We start from the raw sequence: 22,406 nt of genomic DNA, 5'->3' as shown, positions 1-22,406 counted from the left end.
CAAAGACTGGTGAGTATGTGGAATTCATTACCTCAGGAAGTAGTTGATGCCAAAACATTGAATGTATTCAAGAGGCGGCTGGATATAGCACTTGGGGCGAATGGGGTCAAACGTTATGGAGAAATAACAGGATTAGGCTATTGAGTTGGATGATCAGCCATGATCGCACTAAATGGCGGAGCAGGCTCGAAGGGCCGAATGGCCTTCTCCTGCTCCTATCTTCTATGTTTCTATGACTCTCACCAGCTTTTACAGATGCACCATAGAAAGCATTCTTTCTGGTTGTATCACAGCTTGGTATGGCTCCTGCTCTTTCCAAGACTGCAAGGAGCTACAAAGGGTTGTGAATGAAGCCCAGTCCATCACGCAAACTCACCTCCCATCCATCGACACTGCCTACACTTCCTGCTGCCTCGGAAAAGCGGTCAGCAAGGATCCCACGCATCCCGGACATAGTCTCTTCCACCTTCTTCCGTCAAGAAAAGAATACAAAAGTCTGAGATCACATACTAACTGACTCAAGGACAGCTTCTTCCCTGCTGCCTTCAGACTTTTGAATGGACCCACCTTGTATTCAGTTTATCTTTCTCTGCACCTTAGCTATGACTGTAACACTATATTCTGCACCCTCTCCTTTCCTTCTCTATGTACAGTATGCTTTGTCTGTATAGCGCGCAAGAAACAACACTTTTCACAGCATCCCAATACATGTGACAATAATAAATCAAATCAAATCAAAATCTAAGAAAGCTGTCTGTTGAACATTTCATCTGAAAGTCACATCTCTATGCACCTTGCAACTTGATAGATGCAGTAAGTTTCAAAATAACCCTTCATTTACTGGTATATTTTACTCAATACCACAAGTGTTTTCACAACATGGCCTGACTATGGAACCTGAGCCCCTTTTAATGTTCATGTGTTTTATTACCCTTCCATTGTAGAATATTAAAAGAAAGGATAGAAAAGTAATTCAGTTCTCCATGAACTTCAAGGTTGGGCCGCAGTCAAAGATTATTTTTCCTGTTGCTTGCCTCTTTATTGCTGAATTCACTCAATGAACCTGTGATAAATTTTAGAAGACTCTCTGTTTGAGCTTGAAAAAAACATCAATCAAAGGACATAAAGGCTATTGCACTTCCATCCTCCCTATTTCCTTAATTGTTTTACATATTTATTTCCCAACATTCATTGCTATATTTCTGATCTATTCTCACTTGTGCCATACATAAAATTGTCAGGCGCTTTTGCGTCCAAGCAGTCACACTCAAATGCTGACAGCTTTCTGTAAGTAGGGAGAATAGATAAATCACCGCAAAATTATGGCAGCAGGAACAGCACAAAGTGACTGCCCTATTTTACAGTTATTGTATGTAAAGGAGTGAAGAAACCTACATCACACTGTATTGAAACATTTAGTTATTGTCAATTTATCCATATTGTCACTCTACTTAGCTTATAAATTGAAAATGGCAATGAAAGGTGTTGCAATATTCGGAATATTTGCACACAGAGACTATATGAGCTGATAGCTTCATTTCTTTTTCTTTCTGACAGTCCATTTATATTAAAATTTGCCCTCAGTTGCCTTTGCAGCATGACACAGTGGCACAATGGTTAGCACTGCTGCCTCACGGCACCAGGGACCCAGGTTCGATTCCTGGCTTGGGTCACTGTCTGTGTGGAGGTCTGCACATTCGCCCCGTGTCTGCGTGGGTTTCCGCCGGGTGCTGCAGTTTCTTCCCAAAGACATGCTGGTTAGGTACACTGGCCATGCTAAATTCTCTCTCAGTGTACCTGAACAGGTGCCGGAGTGTGGCGACTAAGGGATTTTCACAGTGACTTAATTGCAGTATTAATGTAAGCCTACTTCATAGAATCCCTACAGTGGAGAAGGAGGCTATTCAGCCCATCGAGGCTGCACCGACCACAGTCCACCCAGCCCTTATCCCCAGTGCCTCACGTATTTACGCTGATAGTCCCCCTGACACTAAATGACAATTTAACATGGCCAATCAACCTAACCCGCACATCTTTGGACTGTGGGAGGAAACTGGAGCACCCGGAGGAAACCCACGCAGACACGAGGAGAATGTGCAAACTCCACTTAGATAGTGACCCAAGCCAGGAATCAAACCTGGGTCCCTGGCACTGTGACACAGCCGTGCTAACCACTGTGCCCCTGAGATACTAATAAAATAAACCTTAAACTTCATGTGCACAGTGACCTGCTGCTGTTTGTACATGCACACATGCCAGGTTTGTGTGCATGTTCCTGTTATTATTTTCATTCTCCTGCATGCAGTGACAAGAAAGTTGAGGCTGAGAGGAAAGAAACAGAGTCCAGTTCCCACAAGGTCAGAAATCCAGACCTGGGCTGAAAAGAGTTGGAAAAGACACAACAGAACGGATATAAAGCCAGGCCTGGTCTGCGACTTGACTCTGTACACAGTACACACCACAATTGCACTTGTTACCAAGTTTCTACACTGTACTGCACTTACAGAGTCGCAAGGACAAAACAGAACCAATATCTTAAAAGGGATTTTCACCATCTGAACAATTTAGAATATAAGTTACATAGAACATAGAACAGAGAACATAGAACATAGAACAGTACAGCACAGAACAGGCCCTTCGGCCCACGATGTTGTGTCGAGCTTTATCTGAAACCAAGATCAAGCTATCCCACTCCCTATCATCCTGGTGTGCTCCATGTGCCTATCCAATAACCGCTTAAATGTTCCTAAAGTGTCTGACTCCATTATCACTGCAGGCAGTCCATTCCACACCCCAACCACTCTCTGCGTAAAGAACCTACCTCGGACATCCTTCCTATATCTCCCACCATGAACCCTATAGTTATGCCCCCTTGTAATAGCTCCATCCACCCGAGGAAATAGTCTTTGAACGTTCACTCTATCTATCCCCTTCATCATTTTATAAACCTCTATTAAGTCTCCCCTCAGCCTCCTCCGCTCCAGAGAGAACAGCCCTAGCTCCCTCAACCTTTCCTCATAAGACCTACCCTCCAAACCAGGCAGCATCCTGGTAAATCTCCTCTGCACTCTTTCCAGCGCTTCCACATCCTTCTTATAGTGAGGTGACCAGAACTGCACACAATATTCCAAATGTGGTCTCACCAAGGTCCTGTACAGTTGCAGCATAACCCCACGGCTCTTAAACTCCAACCCCCTGTTAATAAAAGCTAACAGACTATAGGCCTTCATCACAGCTCTATCCACTTGAGTGGCAACCTTTAGAGATCTGTGGATATGGAACCCAAGATCTCTCTGTTCCTCCACAGTCTTCAGAACCCTATCTTTGACCCTGTAATCCACATTTAAATTAGTCCTACCAAAATGAATCACCTCACATTTATCAGGGTTAAACTCCATTTGCCATTTTTCAGCCCAGCTTTGCATCCTATCTATGTCTCTTTGCAGCCTACAACAGCCCTCCACCTCATCCACTACTCCACCAATCTTGGTGTCATCAGCAAATTTACTGATCCACCCTTCAGCCCCCTCCTCTAAGTCATTAATAAAAATCACAAAGAGCAGAGGACCAAGCACTGATCCCTGTGGCACTCCGCTAGCAACCTGCTTCCAGTCCAAACATTTTCCATCCACCACCACCCTCTGTCTTCGATCAGATAGCCAGTTACCTATCCAATCGGCCAACTTTCCCTCTATACCACACCTCCTTACTTTCATCATAAGCCGACCATGGAGGACCTTATCAAACGCCTTACTAAAATCCATGTATATGACATCAACTGCCCTACCTTCATCAACACACTTAGTTACCTCCTCAAAAAATTCAATCAAATTTGTGAGGCACGACTTGCCCTTCACAAATCCGTGCTCACTATCCCAGATTAATCCGCATCTTTCTAAATGGTCGTAAATCCCATCCCTAAGGACCTTTTCCATCAATTTACCAACAACCGAAGTAAGACTAACCAGTCTATAATTACCAGGGTCATTTCTATTCCCTTTCTTAAACAGAGGAACAACATTTGCCACTCTCCAGTCCTCTGGCACCATCCCCGTGGACAGTGAGGACCCAAAGATCAAAGCCAAAGGCTCTGCAATCTCATCCCTTGCCTCCCAAAGAATCCTAGGATATATTTCATCAGGCCCAGGGGACTTATTTAGCGATTTTGAAGCAGTGGCAATGTACTGCAAGACCATTTCCTGTTAGGTAGAGAGGTCTTTAGCACTCAATGATGTCTTGTGTGCTTCATTCAGGCTTATGTCTTCCTATTTGACAAATACAAGAAATCAATAAGACGATGATACATCAGGACTGTAGAACATCAGTGTGAAGTCTCTCATGTACAAGACCCATTAATGTTCATTTTTTTAAAAAAACTGCACTATTCCTGGAACATCACGATAAGGTATTACAAGTTCCTGTCACTTTATCTGAATGAAACAGCCTTCCAGGCTAAAAGGAATGAAATTAAAATTCTCAGACTTCACAAAAGATAAAGGAACTTCATTCCACCAATTAATTAATATACTTGTGCTGACGTAAACTTCATGCCAATTGAATACAGGCAATCAATAAAAATGAAGCATTTCACTGTGTAACTATGGAGCTATTGCAAAAAGAAATGTATGAATTCATCCCGTTAAAGGACAAAGACCAAACTATCTCCTGCCTCCCTCCTCAATGAAGAAAAGTCTGCACTTAGTTCAAGCTGGTCAGAGCAGACCACCAAGGCTTATCATTTCCACAATGCTAAAGATGTGTAACCATTTCAGAAGGGCAGTGTGTGCAGTAAGCATCAGGGAAATTGGGTGGGATTTTACGGCCTTGCTCGGGCAAGACTGGAAATTCCTGCCCGAGGTCAACGGAGATTTCCATTGTTGGACCCTCGCCCGCTCCGATTCCGTGGCGGGTGAGGTGGTAGAGTTCCAGCCATCGCCATTCATTTAGATTTTATATTAAGTGCAATTAAACGAACATTTCATTAAAAAGTGGATAGTAAGCTTTTACTTTCTCAGAAGAGAGATGCTATATAGCAGCACTGCTTGGCCAAAACATCTCAGCGAAGTTTACATAGAATAAATGGCCTTGCTACATTTGTGTATTGTGATCGCTACGCACTTCATTCTACACAATGCAAAGTTCCCATAAATAGCAGTGAGATGAATAACTGATTAAATTGGAAATGCTGGAAAATCTCAGCAGGCCTGACAGCATCTTTGGAGTGGAGATGCCGGCACTGGACTGGGGTGGGCACATGATGAAGGAGCAGTGTTCCGAAAGCTCGTGATTCCAAATAAACCTGTTGGACTTTAACCTGGTGTTGTGAGACTTCTTACAGCAACTTTGGAGAGACAGTAGAGCCAATGTTTCAAATCAGGATGAATCTTACGTCAAGATACTGTCAGATGTTTCAGCATTTTCTGTTTTAGTTTCAGATTCCAGCATCCGCCGTATTTTGCCTTTGACTAATTAAATTGTTCTTGCTGGTGTTCATTGAGAGCGGAATGTTAGCAGGATCACTGATCTCAAGCCTCCTTCTGGAACAAGGAACAATATTGGTTGAAAAACAACAGCTGCTGAGTGCTGTACCTAAACACCTGATTATATGGAACTTGAAAACACAGGGCGGAATTCTCCCATCAGGCAGGGCTGGGAACGAGGAGAGTTTCCCACTGTGTAGGTGGCAGGTAAAATGCCAACTCGACTCGCCAAGAATTCTTTAATTATGGAACTGGTGTTTTGCGCTGTATTCAGTGGTGGAGCGAGCCTGTTGCCACGTCATCTGCCATCATATCCGGACGCCATGTTGAAAAGGTGCCCAACATCACTGACCCATCATTGAAGAAAGAAGGTGGACCTTCTGAAAATGATGGAGCTCCAGGAGTACTCTGAAGCTGGAAGATGGACCTCCTGAGTAGGAGGATGGATCTCAAGGAACATTCTGAGGCCGGAAAATGTCCCTCCCACTTCCAGGACACTGAATCTGGACATGTAGATGCTGCTTGCAACCCAGTGCTGAGGTGTTCTGCGGTCCAGGGTTGCCGGTGGCCTCCATCATCCTCAACTCAGGAGGCAACTCCAGGCATTGTTCAGGTGAGTCCCGACATCTGCATGCCATGTTGTTCCAAACATGTTTCGCACTGGTGTATTTTCCCGCCGGCACCACGGAGAATCGGGTGTTGGTGGTCAGGCCATCATCTGCATCCCATTAGTGGGATGCAAATAGGTTGTACACCAGCATCCAGCAGGTTTCCCAATCCACCCTGGCGGGCACCAGAGGAAGCTCCCACTGTAAATTCATGCCAGTGTAAAACCGATTTTTGGGCCTCCTGCCAAATTCTACACCCCCGCCCTCACCCCCATGCTTGCCATAGAACCCACCAGCGGGGGCTTGAGGGAATTCCGCCCACAACTCTCTAACATAGAGGTGCAATTATCTACAACGAAACCAAGCTGACGCTTAACAGGCCGAAAAGCTTCAAGAGTCAATTTTATTGTGATGACTTGATTCACAAATGACAGGATGGTGCATAAATTACTCTTATCCTATCACTCTCATGCTGATGCAAAATGATTTTGGGCATACAAAAAGAGTAAGGAAGTGAGCGGGCAGCCCATCACAAATGAAGTAGTGAGATTACCATGTGTAGGTAGTCTTCCATTACTGGAGCTTTCGATGGGATGCAGGATGATTCTAATGTGAAGCTGCACTTTAAAAGCGTCTGCCTCCATATTCCATCAAATTTCCTGGAATTTGGATAGTTTACAGTGGATTTTGTTGTAGCATTTGGAAAGATGCAATGCTCTGGAACATGGCCTCAGAACATTAGGAATAAACAACCGAGGCATCTCCGTCAACACCTCTAAGTTGCATACGCCCGTTGCCAAGTTGTCACTGACTTCTATGTGTTATGAGGCTGTGAGTTTAGCGTAAGTCTCCCAGTTTCACATTCCACAATGCAGAAACTGGTTTCCATGATAGGAAGGAACTTTACCACGGGCATGCCATGAGTTTATAAACAAGGGATTTTTCCCTTCACTTTTCCATGAAGATTATTCCCTTTAAACCCAACTAATGAGCCCGCAATTCGATACAAACTGCTTTCTTATTAATCACAGAGCTTCACTTCATATATTGGCATATTTCAATTTGTCAGCATTCTCTGAAAGCTCACTTACCCATGTCAAAGTTGACCAAAATTATCGGTTTTCCATCTGTAATGAAACATGTTCACAGACTTTGTCAGAAACACAAAGGGAACTATTAAAAAGGAAAAACTGTACAGAGGCCGGCAGCCCCCAGCTACCCCAGCCCTTCCATCTCTATTATATTCCCCTCTAAATTTTTCCTATCCATGGACCTGTCCAAATGTCTTTTAAATGCACAGGCACCTGGTCGGCATGGACAAGTTGGGCCGAAGGGCCTGTTTCCGTGCTGTATATCTCTATGACTCTATGACTCCATGCCTTCTGGGTGCCTTCTGCATTCATGAGGGTTCTATCCCCGGTGAGATTACCCACTCTCAGTCCCAATTGGTCCCCCAAGCCAGGTGACCTCTTCTGCTGTGTTGTCCTTAAAGGAACAATCACTACAAACACCTCATCTCTCGCCCTTTAACTCCTTTATACAATCTTCAATCACCAAGTTACTTCGTTCTAAACTCTAAACATCATACACATGAGTTGGACAATCATAAATCAACTCTTTGAGGGTCTTTTTCTGATTCTTGCAGAGAGGTGTAATTCTGTCATCTGAGATGCTTCCAACAATTGACATTAACAGGAACTGCAATAACGGGTACCTCTTCTGGCACAGGCAGTTAATTACTATTTAATTCCATGGAGGCATCAGTTACATCAATAACAAGTCAATCAGATAATTCACTGTTTACAGGTTCGAAAACATTTCTTGATGGCAACACTGATTACTGGAGCTTCTCTCGACACCTCAAGTGATCCATATGCTTACGAACGATCCCTCCCTCCATGTCTACTGGGAATGACAGGAGTCTGATCTCAGAGACAATAATTCCAGGGATCTAACTTGATCCGCTAACAAAGTTTCATCTGATGGCAACATGTCATATTATGCCCTTAATAAGGGTTTTTTATTGTTGCTGCGTGATGCCTCATTGGTGAGATCTTAAGGCCTGTGTGTCCAAACAGAAACACGTTTATTGGTTAGCTTTAACTGTGTACGCTTCCAAATATGGTTTTGCATGGAGTTCTTCCATGCTGGCTTGATGCTTACCATTCGCAACACCATTTCAGCAGTCTTGTTCTGGCATGTAATCTCAGTTTCCCTCTCTGTCTGAATTGTTGATTCTGCTGTCAATTTCACTGCTTTTACCTTGTCAGTTAATTTCTCATTGTCAAGCTTCCTTCCTTCAAGGTCTTATTCTCCTGTTTCAATTCTTCACTGGGCTTGTTCTTATCTTCTAGTTGCACTTTTCATGAAATTCAGCTTATTCTCCATTGCCTTATCAAGTTCTCCTTCGTCTTAACTTCATTTTGTCAACTTCTGCAACTTTTTTCAAAGGTGCTGTCAGTCATTTGATCTTGTAAAGTCTTCTCCAAAGCTTTCATTCTTTTTGCTGATCCCTCTTTATATTCAATAGTTCCTCGTTTCTTTTACATAAGAACATAAGAACTAGGAGCGGGAGTAGGCCATCTAGCCCCTCAAGCCTGCTCCGCCATTCAATAAGATCATGGCTGATCTGATAGTGGGTTCAGTTCCACTTTTGAAGTCATTCATTTCTGCATTACTTCCGAGGGGAATCCATCATCTTCTTACCGGACATATACATTTCCCAAATGGATCCTTCATTTCTGCTTGTCTTAACATCAGTCAAGTCCTTTTTGGTTTCGCTGTTGGTCATGTCCATTATGGACAAAATATTGACTTGTTTCCAATTTGCAATTCTCTCATTGCCTTTCATTTGATCATTTACCGTCTTTCATTGGTCTCCTTCTGGGATTTTTCATCATTACCTTTCTTTTGGGGTCTTTCAGTGACCTCCTTCCAGGGTTTTTCAGTGCCCTTTCTCAGGGGGCAGTGTCCTCTTTCTGGTGTATTTCATTGCCCTCTTCCTGGGGTCTTCTTTTGCCCATTTTCTGGTTCTTCCATTGCCTCCTCTGAGGACTTCTATTACCCTTGCTCTTCCTTGAAATCTTCATTGCTTATGGAACTTTTTTGAGAGTTGTCCTCTTTCTGATGTCTTCCCCAATTATCCTACCCATAGCCACTTGTTTGTCCTGGTGCTTGCCGCTTTAAGTTGTGACATTAGTATACCTTTAAGAATTTATTTTTGAATCATGTTCTCTGCAGTTGTAAGCAGACATTTTCAGCTTTTTTTTTCGTTGTTGCTGGGCCATCTGCTAGAAGTTCTTTAATTGCTATTTCAATGGCTTAAATGGGGTTTTGTTTATTTTTACTCTGGGATCTTTTATGACCGTGCATTGTTAGAGGGAAGATTGATTGACAAGTCAAAGTCAAGCCGTTCCTCCCCAGGAAGATATCTAAAGATTCATTTTCAGTTTTAGTTTAGAAGGGGGTGGACATCAAACTGAAAAGCAGTGTTTCTCTCTCTCTCTGGTTTTGGAAATTCTGCTGTTAGCTAGAAACAAGGTTCCTGGCCTTCCTGGAGTGGAAAATCTGCTGTTGGTGGTTAGCTTGTCTAGAGTCTCTCTCTCTCGCCCTGGTGTTTTGGGAAGCTGTTGTGACTTCAAACTATTCTGGGTGTATATCCAGAGGGCTGCTAGAAGCTACAAGGTTGGGAAGTCAGAGTTTCAATTCTTCACCCAAAGAACTGGGTTCCAGCATCAGGTGAGCATTCATATTTTATGTCTTAAATCTGTGGCAAAGATTTTGTTTATGGGATTTGTTTCATTGGAACGGTGTTTAGCTGTATGTTAGATTTATACAATATCATGATTTTTTTTTCTTGTTTGTAATTGGTAAAAGTTATTGCTAATTTTCTTTCTATACATGTTAACTGCATACTTAAATAAACTTTGCTTGAAAAAAGCTCCCTAGTGGGCCATTTGAATCATTCCTGAAGTGAATGCTTACCCTAGCCAAATTCAAAGTGTAAAACTTATGATCCAGGCTGGCTTTATAAAACACCTTTTGACCTGAATTATAACAAACTGCATTGCCACATTAAGTGCATTACCAATGTAAGCGCATTACTGCTTTAAGATTGTCAACTCTTTTTGTAGCTAACAGCTGTCGCTGGTTCTGTACTTTTCCCACGCTTTTGAAGTCTTGGCACTTGAATTCTGGTTGCTCCTTTTCGAACCTTTTACTTACTTTTAAAACTTCCTTTTACAGTTAGGAAGTCCTTCTGCAACCTTTTTTTTTCCTTTGGCCATCTGGAGAGTGCATTTTTTCTCTCTTTTGATGTGCCCGTATCTTTTGTTGATTTGACAGGAAGATCCCACATTCTCGAGGTCTCGGGGCCGTTTTTGAAACTTTCTAACTTGTCTTTTAAACAGGTCGAGGAATTCTTTTTAAAACTTCAGAACCTCGCTACCTGCAATCCCTCAGTGCAGATCGGGAGTCCTCGGATCGGGAGCCTGGCAATCTCAGCCTATTCATTTTCCCGCACTCCTGGAAACCACCCTACAGCTCCCTGAGGCATTTTGCCCTTTCCACCCAAAACACTACTCTTTGAGTTCTCTTTTCTTTCCCACTTTTTAAATTTTGCAGCAACTCTGTTTTATTTTCCTTAAGTTCCATTTTTTTTTACCAAACTCAAAGTCACAGCTCTTGCTTCTGAGGGTCATCCTCTTGATTTTTTTTTCTTTCATACGTTTCTAGATTTTACTCCATACTGGCCAAGTCAGGCTCATTCTGCATCCATCCCTCAGGATCTGACAATGGGCCCGATTTTACCATCGTGTTGCACCTGTTTTAGGGCATGAAAACTTGGTAAAGTCGGGCGTGAGGTGAGTAGCGCAATCCACACCCGCCTCGGTGCCGGTTCTCCCTTTACCAAGGCCCGAAAATGGCCACGATCGGGTCCGCACCTAAAAGGGGCGGGGCGGCCATTTAAATGTATTTGCATGCATTTAAATTGACTTAATGGACTGCACGCCCAACTTTACCAGCACTTCACCCTTTACCAGCACATTCGCCCATCCAGAATCCGACAAAACAGAAATGCGCCATAGAAGTCCAATTCGGGCACTCCAGTTAGTGGGGAGGTAAGTGCTGAGCTCTCTGCTTGAGATCAGTGGGAGGGCGGGGGGAAGGTGGGTCCGCTGCCACTCTGCTTGAGATCGGTGGAGGGGAAGGGGGTCCGCTGCCACTCCGCCTGAGATCGGTGGGGGGAAGGGGGAGGGACCCCGCAATTGGTCTGGGTGGCGGGGGTGGGGGGATAAGGGGGTCAGTAATGTGCGGGTGAGGCAATGTCTGTGGGGGCCAGGGGGAGGCATTATCTGGCCTGGGAGGGATGTGGCAGGGGAACAACATTTTATCATTTTCTTTTCTGTGCATGTGCAGTTGGAGGCGCCGATCGGAGCTGCAGGGTTTCGGGCGCGTGAAGCCCCGCCCACAGGCTTGTGCAGCACGATTCGGACTCACTGATATTTTTGCAGGCAGAGTGCGTATGGGGGCACCTCAGAGCGGGTCTAAAAGTTGGATCTGAAACGCTCCCAGCTTCAAGTCCGTCCAACACTTAGAATCAAAATGGTAAAATAGGACACAATATCTTAATATCTCAAATAAGTCTATTCTCCCAAAATCAGGCATTCGAATGAGTATTTCTTTCTTCAGACTTTGATCAAAACAGGATATTCACATGTGTCAGGCCAGAGGCTGTGCCCTCATAATCCATCCCATCCTTGTCACCAGTTGTAATAATACATGGTCACAGACTCCGCCAGAAATACAAAAGGCATTTAATAAAAAGGGAAAACAGTGCCCAGGCAGACAGCCCTATAGCAGCCCATCAGCTTCCCCAATCCCTACATGTCTAGTATGTGCTTTCTAGATGTCTTCAGCCTAAGTGAGGGCTCCACTCCCTGAGGTGATTACCCACTCTCAGTCCCAATTGGTCTCCCAAGCCAGGTGACCCTCTTCTGCTGATTTGGCCTTAAAGGGAGAATCACCACAAAGACCACATTCTTCCCCCTTTTACTCCTTTATACAATCTTCAATCACCAAGTTACTTAGTCACCACAATCACCACACTATCCCAGTTTGAAGTTACCCTGAGCGACTGCTAAATGTATCATTTATGAAGGTGCTTTCCGAGTACACATATCTTCACGTTGAAAGGTATTTAATGAAACGTTGTGTTTTATGGAGACCTGTAGCAAATTCCTGACCTTTATTCAGCTGCATACTGAAGATTTATGTTGTCCAACTTCTCTGCTACCAATTTTTCATCGCTGTTGCCATTAACTACTTTTGCTGGCAAAATAAGACAATCTTTCAATTTTATTGTTGCATAATAAAATTCCTTAATGTGAAATGGCTGTCGCACAATTCACTCCACTTTTTTCTTGCTATGCTTTCATCCAAATTATCCCAGTTTCATTAAGGATGTGCATGGAAAAAAATTAAAGGAAACATTGCTGTATTGCATATAAAAGTAAAAATGAAAACCCACAGACGTCTTGTCATACAGGGAGAAACATTCCCACATATTTTCAGTGTGCTATTCTAAATAGTAATCGGAGTCTATTTTAGGATTTTTATACCATGGATCCATTTTAAAATATACTCCTGGAATGGTGCCTGTTACAGACAGGGATGAGGATGAACTTTCCCTTAATTTTCTGTAATCTGTGTGCTTTTAGGAAGGAAGATATGGATGTTTCTTAACCCCTGAGTATACAGTCAATTTGAATAACAAGCAGCATGCTTTTCGTGGGTTTAAATAAAGGGGATAATTTTTTCACATGCTCACCCTAAAAATGTCATGATACGTCACTTGCTCATGCACGCATACACACATGCACACACACACCACACGCACACAGACACACACACAAGATGAAATACAGCTAAAGTGGATAGTGCACTTTTATAAATTACTAAAAAGTTGTGCGCTTAGCTAATCTCAGCATAGACCTGGTGAAGAAGAAACTCTCTTACACTCTTGAAGTGTAGCTTGATGAATTCAATAACCAAAGTTAAATATCAAAGTTGTTGTAGGATTCCCTAAAAGAGCTGGAGTTCCAGGAGTTCACTAGTTAGTTGCTTGTGGTCTTATTACAAAGAGGTTGGTTCTCTCTACTGATGGAACTTGAAAAGAGTCAGGCTTGGAGAACTTGCAATGTTGACATTTCCAGTTTTAAGGCAAAGATATTACTGCTTTGCTGTTGTTGTATATTCTTGCTGTGCTGTTGCTGACTGACTGGTTTCTCCCCGGTGCTTGGGAGCAAGTAAGATTAGTTATCTGAAGACAGTTTCAATCAGATGACTACATGATAAATATTCTAATGTCCCTTTTGATTGATTTGAAGTACGAAGCCATTGCTATACAATGGGAGTTGGGAGGTGACAATTCACACCTACTTATGATTTGGCCATTTTTTCTACAGCTCTTTATAGAACTTAGAGACATTCGGCCAGATTCTCTGACCTCGCTCGCAGCCAGGATTCTCCAGTCTCGCTGCTGAGCGTGAAAGACAGGAGAATTCTGGCCACTGAGTCTGGGGGCGAATTCTCCCATTCCGCCCACCACGGGAATCGTAGCAGATGAGGGGCAGACCATGGAAAGGTCCATTGACCTTGACACAGATTTTCCAGTTTCGGGGTGAACACGGCCAGAAAATCCCTCTCTGTGAGTCCATTGATTTTAAGTTTTGGTTAAGTCCACGAACAATAGGTGGTGCGAAATCCACAAATGGACCTGTCTTAGTATGTCAAGGAAGGCACACCACTCATGATCATTAAATAAAACTTTCCGGAGAATTGCAATACTTCTGAGTCTATGCGAAAATTGACCTCACTCTCAGCATCCATTTTAGCAGCCTATTAATGTCCATTCTTAAAAGATAGTTCTAGTAAATCATATACTGAATATAGTTCATATTTAAAGTTAAGAATATAACATCTCTTTACTGGGAATTACAATGTTGCGTGGAAATATTACTTTGGAAATTATCCCATTTAATTAGTGAGGTTAATGTTAAGTCCAGCAAGAGAAGAGAACCTGCCAATAGTGCTGTCAAAGCTGCCACCTGGCTTTGCATGACACAATAAGATGACAATGAGGAAAGGGACACAAGGACAGGAATCTCAGGAGGTGCCTAATGGACAGAGTTGAGAGGGTCAACATATGGAATTCATGTCGGACAAGTATATAAGGAAGTTGAGGCTTTCCAGGAATACAATTACTGGAGCGTTTAAAATGGTAGCCTTGTGCCTGGACTTCAATTAGAACTGCCCCACTGTTGGGTGTGAAAGTACAATGAAAATGATATTTCACCCCATTTCATTTCCAATAATCAGAAGACAATTTGAACATAACAACATAAGAGGTGGGAGCAGGAGTCGGCCATCCAGCCCTTTGAGTCTGCTCCGCCAATCAATGAGATCATGGATGACTTTACTTCAACACCATTTTTTTCTGCACTATCCTTGTATAGTTTATATATTGTATATATCCACTCTCATTGTGACTGGTTTAAGCATCCAAAGAAGTGTGGCTTTCACTTAGTGAAATCAGAGGCAGATCCCATGTTTGAATCCCAATATCCAGTTTATAAGACACCCTACTTTATTCCAATGGTCTCTGCTAATTGCCACATGGCCAGATCTAACAGCTGTCTGCCAAAAGAAAAAACACTGCTTCTTTGTAAACTTTACTTTACTGTTGATTTGTTTTCAGCCAGTTAATTCTAGTCTAATTGTCACCCATGTGTCCACTATCATGCAAGACTATTTCTGATCAAAATGCAACTGATCGTCCTCTATGACATTGTTTAGAAACAATTAGCATGAAGAGCATCCTTGATGCATGCTGTGTCGCCAAGCTCAATTACCAAGCTTCCTCTAGGGTCTCCTTACAATGAACCAAATACATACAAGGAACATTCCTGGATGCAGCATTGAAACCCAATTCAGAGAGAGGAAATGGCCTTAGGATCTCCTGAGCTTTAAAGGAATGAGCACCATTAAAAGAGGCACAAGGCATGAAAGCCCCAATAGGAGAAGCAGAAGGACTGGAGACATCCACTCCAGATGAAGATCTGCGGGATTAAAAACAGACAGGCTTGCATCTACGTAAAGCCTCTCACAAGCTTGGGAAATCTCAGCACACTTCACAGCCAATGTAGTGGAGTTATTGTTGTAATGTAGGAAACAAGGCAGTAATTAACTTGTGCATAGCAACGTTCCCCAACCAACAATGTGGTAATGACCAGAAATCTGTTTTTGTTACATTGGTTGAGGGATAAAGATGTCCTGGATGCCTGAGCGCCATAATCCCTTTTGCCCCTTTTCCTATAGTATCCCATGGTCACTTTTATGTCCAATTAATAGCACAGACAGCTCCTCCCTCAGTTTAACACTTTGATTTGATTTGATTTATTATTGTCACACATATTGGGGTACAGTGAAAAGTATTGTTTCTTGTGCGTTGTACAGACAAAACATACTGTTCATAGAGTACATGTTGTTGTTCGTCCATCATCGTCGATGAGGACCTCGACACCATTAGTCATTATGAGGCTGGATGCGGTGTGTCCGAAGATGACTGATCAGGCCAATTTGGGCACGGAATGTCCTGGCACATATTGGGCAAACTTGTGTAGGCGCTGTAGTTGTTGCGCTGGTGGCTCTGGACTTGCGCAGCTCACGCTGAAGTTGTGCTTCAGCATTGCACCTTGCTTCATAAGCTTGACAGCCCTTGAGGATGAGGCAGCGCCAGGTAGGGCGGTTTTGTGCCAGCGTTTCCCAGGTAGTCATGTCTATGTCAAGCGACTTCAGGGAGGCCTTGCGTGTGTCTTTGTAACGTTTCTTCTGCCCTCCATGCGAGCGTCTTCCAGCAGAGAGTTCTCCAAAAAGGAGCTGCTTGGATACGCGCTCGTCCGGCATACGGATGACATGACCTGCCCACCGGGTCTGTGCTCTCATCAGCAGTGTGTGGACTGATGGTAGACTTGCTCTAGAGAGAACTTCAGTGTCTGATCCTTTGTCTCGCCATCTGATGCATAATATTCTGTGAAGACAAGTCATGTGGAAATGATTGAGCTGTCTTGCATGCCTTCAATACACAGTCCACGTTTCACAGGCATACAGGAGGGTAGTGAGTACCACGGCACTGTAGACCTTTAGTTTTGTTGCTGGGCTGATTCCTCGAAATTCCTATACAGTGGAACGCTGTCTACCGAAAGCAGAACTTGCCTTTGCTATTCTGCAGTTAACGTCTGTATCAATAGTCACTGCTCGGGAGAGGGTACTGCCAAGATAAGTGAACTGGTCCATTGCCTGTAGTTTCTGCCCTTTGATTGTGATCATGGGTTCTGTGTACGGAGCTTGAGGAGCAGGCCGGTGCATGACTTCGGTCTTTTTAATGTTGATGGTGAGTCCAAAGTTGTCACAAGCCGTGGAAAATTTGTCCATACCGACTTGCATCTCTGGCTCTGAGCCAGTCTGGAGACAATACACATCTTTTTAGCCTGTCTTGATGCTCTCTCCACTCACGTTGTTTTGTTTCTTAAAGACTTGATTAGTTGTAAGTATTCGCATTCCAACCATTATTCATGTAAGTTGAGTTTGTGTCTTTATATGCTCTGTTTGTGAACAGAATTCCCACTCACCTGAAGAAGGGGCTTGGAGCTCCGAAAGCTTGTGTGGCTTTTGCTACCAAATAAACCTGTTGGACTTTAACCTGGTGTTGTTAAACTTCTTTCTGAGCCAGTATACAGGGCGCAGTCATCGGCAAAGAGGAAGTCTCTCAGAACAGTCTCCTTCACTTTGGTAATAGCTTGAAGTCTCCTCAGGTTGAAGAGCTTCCCATCCACTCTGTGCTTAAGGCTGATTCCAGCAACACTGTCCTGGAAGGCATCATTCAGCATGGCAGTAAACATCATGCTGAACAGTGTGGGTGCGAGCACACAGCCCTGTTTGACACCATTGGTGACTGGGAATGCCTCAGAGGATCCTCCGCCGTCCAGTACTCTGGCCATCATGCCATCATGGAACTGGCGTACCATCTGAATGAATTTGGGGGGGGGCAGCCAAACTTTGACATGATCCTCCACAGGCCTTGTCGGCTGACAGTGTCGAAGGCTTTCGCGAGGTCAACAAAGATTGTGCAGAACTCGCGATTCTGCTCCTGACACTTCTCCTGAAGTTGACGCGCGGCAAAAATCATGTCAATAGTCCCGCGACCTTTGTGGGAGCCACACTGTGACTCTGGAAGCAGGCCCAGCTCCAGATGAGTGACCAGACGATTTAGCAGGACTCTTGCGAGGGTTTTCCCTGCGATGGAGAGCAGCGAGATTCCTCGATGGTTGTCGCGTACTTGCCGATTGCCCTTCCTCTTGTAGAGGTGTACGATGGAAGCATCTTTAAGTTCCTGAGGAATGGATCTTTGCTTCCAAAAGGACTGGAACAACTTGGTGAACTTCTCGATAAGTACAGGACCAGCAGCTTTGTAGATCTCTGCGGGTATGGCGTCTGCCCCTGGGGCTTTGCCACTAGATAGCTGGCTAACAGCTTTCGTGACTTCGGCTACTACCGGTGGGTCATCCATGGCGCTGTTGATATCGACCTGGGGAATCCTGTCTATCGCCTCATCGTTAATAGATGACGGTCGGTTGAGGACGGCTTCAAAGTTTTCAGCCCATCTCTGCAGGATCTGAGCCCTCTCTGTAATGAGAGTTGTACCATCTGTACTCAGGAGGGGGGAACTCCCAAGAGATTGAGGTCCGTAGAGAGGGCTTCATAGAACTGTTTCAAGTCATTTATGTCAGCGTATGCCTGTATTTCATCTGCCTTGGCGCTCAGCCAGGCATCCTGCATTTTCCGCAGTTTATCCTGGACTGTCCTGCGAGCACTGGTAAGGGCGTTTTTCTTGGCAGCTGATGATGGGTCGTTCTGACAGGCACGATGAAGATGGTGCTTTTCAACAAGTAGAGCCTGTATCTGCACATCGTTCTCATCGAACCAGTCATGCTGCTTGCAGGTAGAGGGCCCGAGCATCTTCAGTGCAGATGAATGGACAGCATCCCTGAGGCGTTCCCAGTCGTCCTCAGCGCTGCCTGCGAGGTGTAGGTCAGCAAGCTTGGTTTCTAAGTCTCCAGCCAGTGTTGAAGCTATGCTGGGGTTCTTTAGCTTGGCCACACTGATCCTTTTCATAACCTTGCTTCCTTTAGGTCGCCTCTTGGGTCTGATGCGGAGCCTCATTTTGGAGACAATGAGCTTGTGATCTGTCCAACAGTCAGCACCACACATGGCCTTGGTCACTCTGACATCCTGCCTGTCTTTTCTCCTGACAGTGATATAGTCGATAAGATGCCAGTGCTTAGAGCGGGGGTGCATCCAAGATGTCTTGTTACGGGTAGGCAGACGGAAGGTTGTGTTGGTGATGTGGAGGTTGTGTGCTGCACAGGTCTTCATTAAGAGTAGGCCGTTACTGTTACACTTGCCTACTCCATGCCTCCCAACGACTCCCGGCCAGAATGCAGAGTCACACCCTACTCTTGCATTGAAGTCGCCAAGCAAGATCAGCTTGTCGGTACTGCTCACTGCTGATAGTAGGGTGTCTAGTTCTTCATAGAACTTGTCTTTCATCTCATCCGGGTTGTTTATTGTGGGGGCATAAGTGCTGATCAGAGGGGCTTGACTTCTGTTCTGTAGCGGAAGCTGTAATGTCATAAGTCGGTCATTCACACCCTTGGGGAGACTAGCAAGTTTCCGAACAAGGTGACTCCTGACGGCGAATCCAACTCCAGCATCACGACGCTCATCGCTGCCGCGACCGCTCCAGGAAAAAGTGTATCCACCTCCAGTTTCAGTCAGCTGACCTACGTTGGCAAGACGAGTTTCACTCAGGGCTGCAATGTCAATGTTGTATCTTGCAAGCTCTCTAGCAACTAAGGCTGTTCTTCTCTCTGGTCCATCTGCTGTAGGGTTGTCCAAAAGCGTGCGCACGTTCCAAGTGCCAATGGTGAGTGGTGTCACCTTGTGTTTTATTTTGTTTGTTCGACGGCAAGATGGGATCCTCGCCAGCCGCGGTAAACTGGCCAGGGTGTAGTGAAGCAGGCAATGTTTAGGGCACCTTTTCTAGCCCCTTCCTCATTCTACGGAGGTGAGCAGTGCGTTCCTGAAGAGGGCTGTGCATTCGCCCAGGTAGACGCCAAGATTCACTGCTGCTTCGGTCAGCGGAGAACGACCATTAGACCTGGGCCACCTGTGTGCAGGTCCGTGACACTGTGTATCCCAGTGTATCCACACCTGCTGCTTCGTCGCTCGCCCATCGCCACAGGACTTCAAAGGTTGAACAAGACGGTGATGATAATGATGATGATGGTGTCGAGACTAGCACGTGATTTGGATTAAAGTGAGGGAGAGTTGCGCAGCATCAGCCTCACTCTCTCTTCCCAATTCCCATCTGGATCCAGTGGCAAGACAGGAGTTGAGACGGCTGGAGATGGGACTAGGCGCAGTGTGTGACCAGGATATCTACTGTGTCTTGTCCTGCTCTTCGCATTCCACCACGCTTGCAGAGACCGCCTTCTTGACTGTTGGACCTTCCATTGGTCTTGGCCGCTTGATCCGCCGGAGTCTGTCTTCATATGCTGGGATAGACATCTCCCAATCTCACCGAGGGTTGAGACCCATCGGCTACCCTCACCTGGTTTAGCCAGCTTGTCGAAGCCGTTGCCCGGGGTGTGGCCGCTGTCGCATGCAAGCAGCTACGAGGAGCCAGAGGTGAGAGCTGAGTGCCAGGTGGGGACCAAAGGTGGACAAACCACCCTAAAAAGGACTCGACATGTTCCCCCACCAGAGGTACTACCCCTCCCTGACACCCCATACACCCCATAGAGTACATAGGGGAGAAGGAGAGGAGGGGTGCAGAATATAGTGCTACAGTCATAGCTGGGGTGTAAAGAAAGATCAACTTAATATAAGGTAAGTCCATTCAAAAGTCTGACAGCAGCAGGGAAGAAGCGGTTCTTGAGCCAGTTGGTACGTAACCTCAGACTTTTGTATTTTTTTCCTGACGGAAGAAGGTGGAAGAGAGTATGCCCGGGATGCATGGGGTCCTTGATTATGTTGGCTGCTTTTCCAAGGCAGCAGGAAGTGTCGACGGAGTCAATGGATGGGGGGGCTGGTTTGCGTGATGGACTGGGCTACGTTCGCAACCCTTTGTAGTTTCATGCAGACTTGGTCAGAGCAGGAACCGCACCAAGCTGTGATATATCCAGAAAGGATGCTTTCTATGGTGCGTCTGTAAAAAATTGGTGGAAGTTGTAGCGGACATGTCAAATTCCCTTCGCCTCTTGAGAAAGTAGAGGCGCTGGTGGGCTTTCATAATGATAGCGTCAGTGTGAAGGGACCAGGACGGGTTGTTGGTTACCTGGACGCCTAGAAACTTGAAACTCTTGACCATTTCCATTTCATCACCGTTAATGTAGACAGGGGCATGTCCTTCACGACGTTTCCTGAAGTCAGTGACTATTTCCTATGTTTTATTGACATCTTTCATCTGACACTTTTATCTGAGTACAGCACCTCCAATAGTGCAGCATTCCTTCAGTGCTCCATTAGAGTGTTAGCTAGATTTTGTGCGCAAGTGCCAGGATTGGGACACGAACACCCAACCATCTGGCTCAGTGCTACCAACTGAGCTACAGCTGACACCTAACGTGGCACCTTTCCGATTTAGTCACCTTCTGACAAAGACGGGTAAGTTTGTCATTTGTTTTTGCAGATGCCAGATGGTGTGACTGGCATTATGTACATTGTGAAAGTTTGTTCCCTTCAGCTATTCATGCTACTGCCAGTGCTTGGGTTGGCAACAGGGGCGGTCCAATCATGGGGTTGTGGTGGGATGGTGCTGGTTTTGAGCAGATAGTGGTCGGAGGAATCCAATCATGTGAGGAGGCGGAGAATATTGACGCTCGTGGAGGGCACACTCCTCCTCCTCCTAGCCCAGGAAGAGTGTTGTAAAAATACTTACCTCATGAATTCAGTCCTTCCTGCCTCCTTTCACCTTTCCCAAGGCCCGGGAAACCCAATCAATTATGGTAAAAAAAAGGGATCATTATTATAATTAAGATGCTCAGAGGTGCAACCCAACTCCTGGGAGCAGTTTGGTTGCCCACCCTTCTCCTGGCCACCATTGAAACCAGAGGTATACGGAGTCAAGGGAGGGTTGGGGTCCTGTTTCAGATTTTTACCTTTTTAAACCACCTGCTGAAACCTAACCCACTTTCTTTTTATTCTTTCATGGGATGTGAGTGTCATTGGCCAGGTTAGCATTTATCATCACCCCCAAAGAGTGTATGATACTGCCTCCATCACCCAGTATAAAATACCCACAGGTGGCAAGGTGGCACAGTGGTTAGCACTGCTGCCTCACAGCGCCAGGGACCCGGGTTCAATTCCCAGCTTGGATCTGTGTGGAGTTTGCACATTGTCCCCTTGTCTTGCGTGGGTTTCCTCCGGGTGCTCTGGTTTCCTCCCACAGTCGAAGGATGTGGGGGTTAGGCAGATTGACCATGCTAAATTGCCCCTTAGTGTCAAGGGGGCTAGCTAGGGTAAATGCATGGGGTAATGGGGATAGGGCCTGGGTGAAATTGTGGTAGGTGCAAACCTGATGGGCCGAATGGTCTCCTTCTGCGCTGTATGATTCTATTCTGCAGCAAGCACAAAATGTGGATATCTGGAGGTGTCCAGAGTGTTTTTTCAGACCAGAGAGAAAGTAAGTTAGAGTAGGAGACAAACCTGTCACTTCTCGAATTGGGTGCAACTTGATGTGAGCAAACTGAGGATACAGTGAGGAGAAAATGCAAATAATCTTTAGAAATAAGAGGAATGGCGGAGAAATTGATTGCTTAAAAAGGTTAGCTGCAAGATTGATCAAGAAATTCAATTTTTGCTCATGAATGGTAAATCGTGATAATCGTTACTGGGCTGCGATTGGGGACTTAACCTCATGTACAATATAAAATACAATTTGTCCACTGATATGCGGTTATTAGTTAGCAGCGACAGTCACAAAGAATAGCCCAAATTCTGCCATCATAATGATGATGAAACTGCCAGCGTTGGCCGTCATTACTCTGTGAAATAAGCAGCGATGTTTGGTGCTCACTTATACACAACTAAGTGCAGAAATCTAAATGTAAGTGATTTCCTTGTCCTTCAACAGGGTGCACCATTGAAGTCCTCGATGATGTTATTTCAATAGAAATCACTGAATTGACAAGTGTCC

At 45.0% G+C, this 22,406-nt stretch overlaps 1 pseudogene; it reads right to left on the bottom strand.

Moving 5' to 3' along the window:
* Positions 1 to 12,335: 12,335 nt before the first annotated feature.
* LOC144504912 (uncharacterized) lies at positions 12,336 to 19,777 on the bottom strand (annotated as a pseudogene).
* Between the last annotated feature and the right edge of the window lie 2,629 nt (positions 19,778 to 22,406).

Source organism: Mustelus asterias, chromosome 1 (assembly GCF_964213995.1).
Source record: "Mustelus asterias chromosome 1, sMusAst1.hap1.1, whole genome shotgun sequence".
NCBI classification, from domain to species: domain Eukaryota; kingdom Metazoa; phylum Chordata; class Chondrichthyes; order Carcharhiniformes; family Triakidae; genus Mustelus; species Mustelus asterias.
The sequence above is the reverse complement of the archived record's forward strand: the minus strand, read 5'-3'. Positions and strand labels throughout refer to the sequence as shown.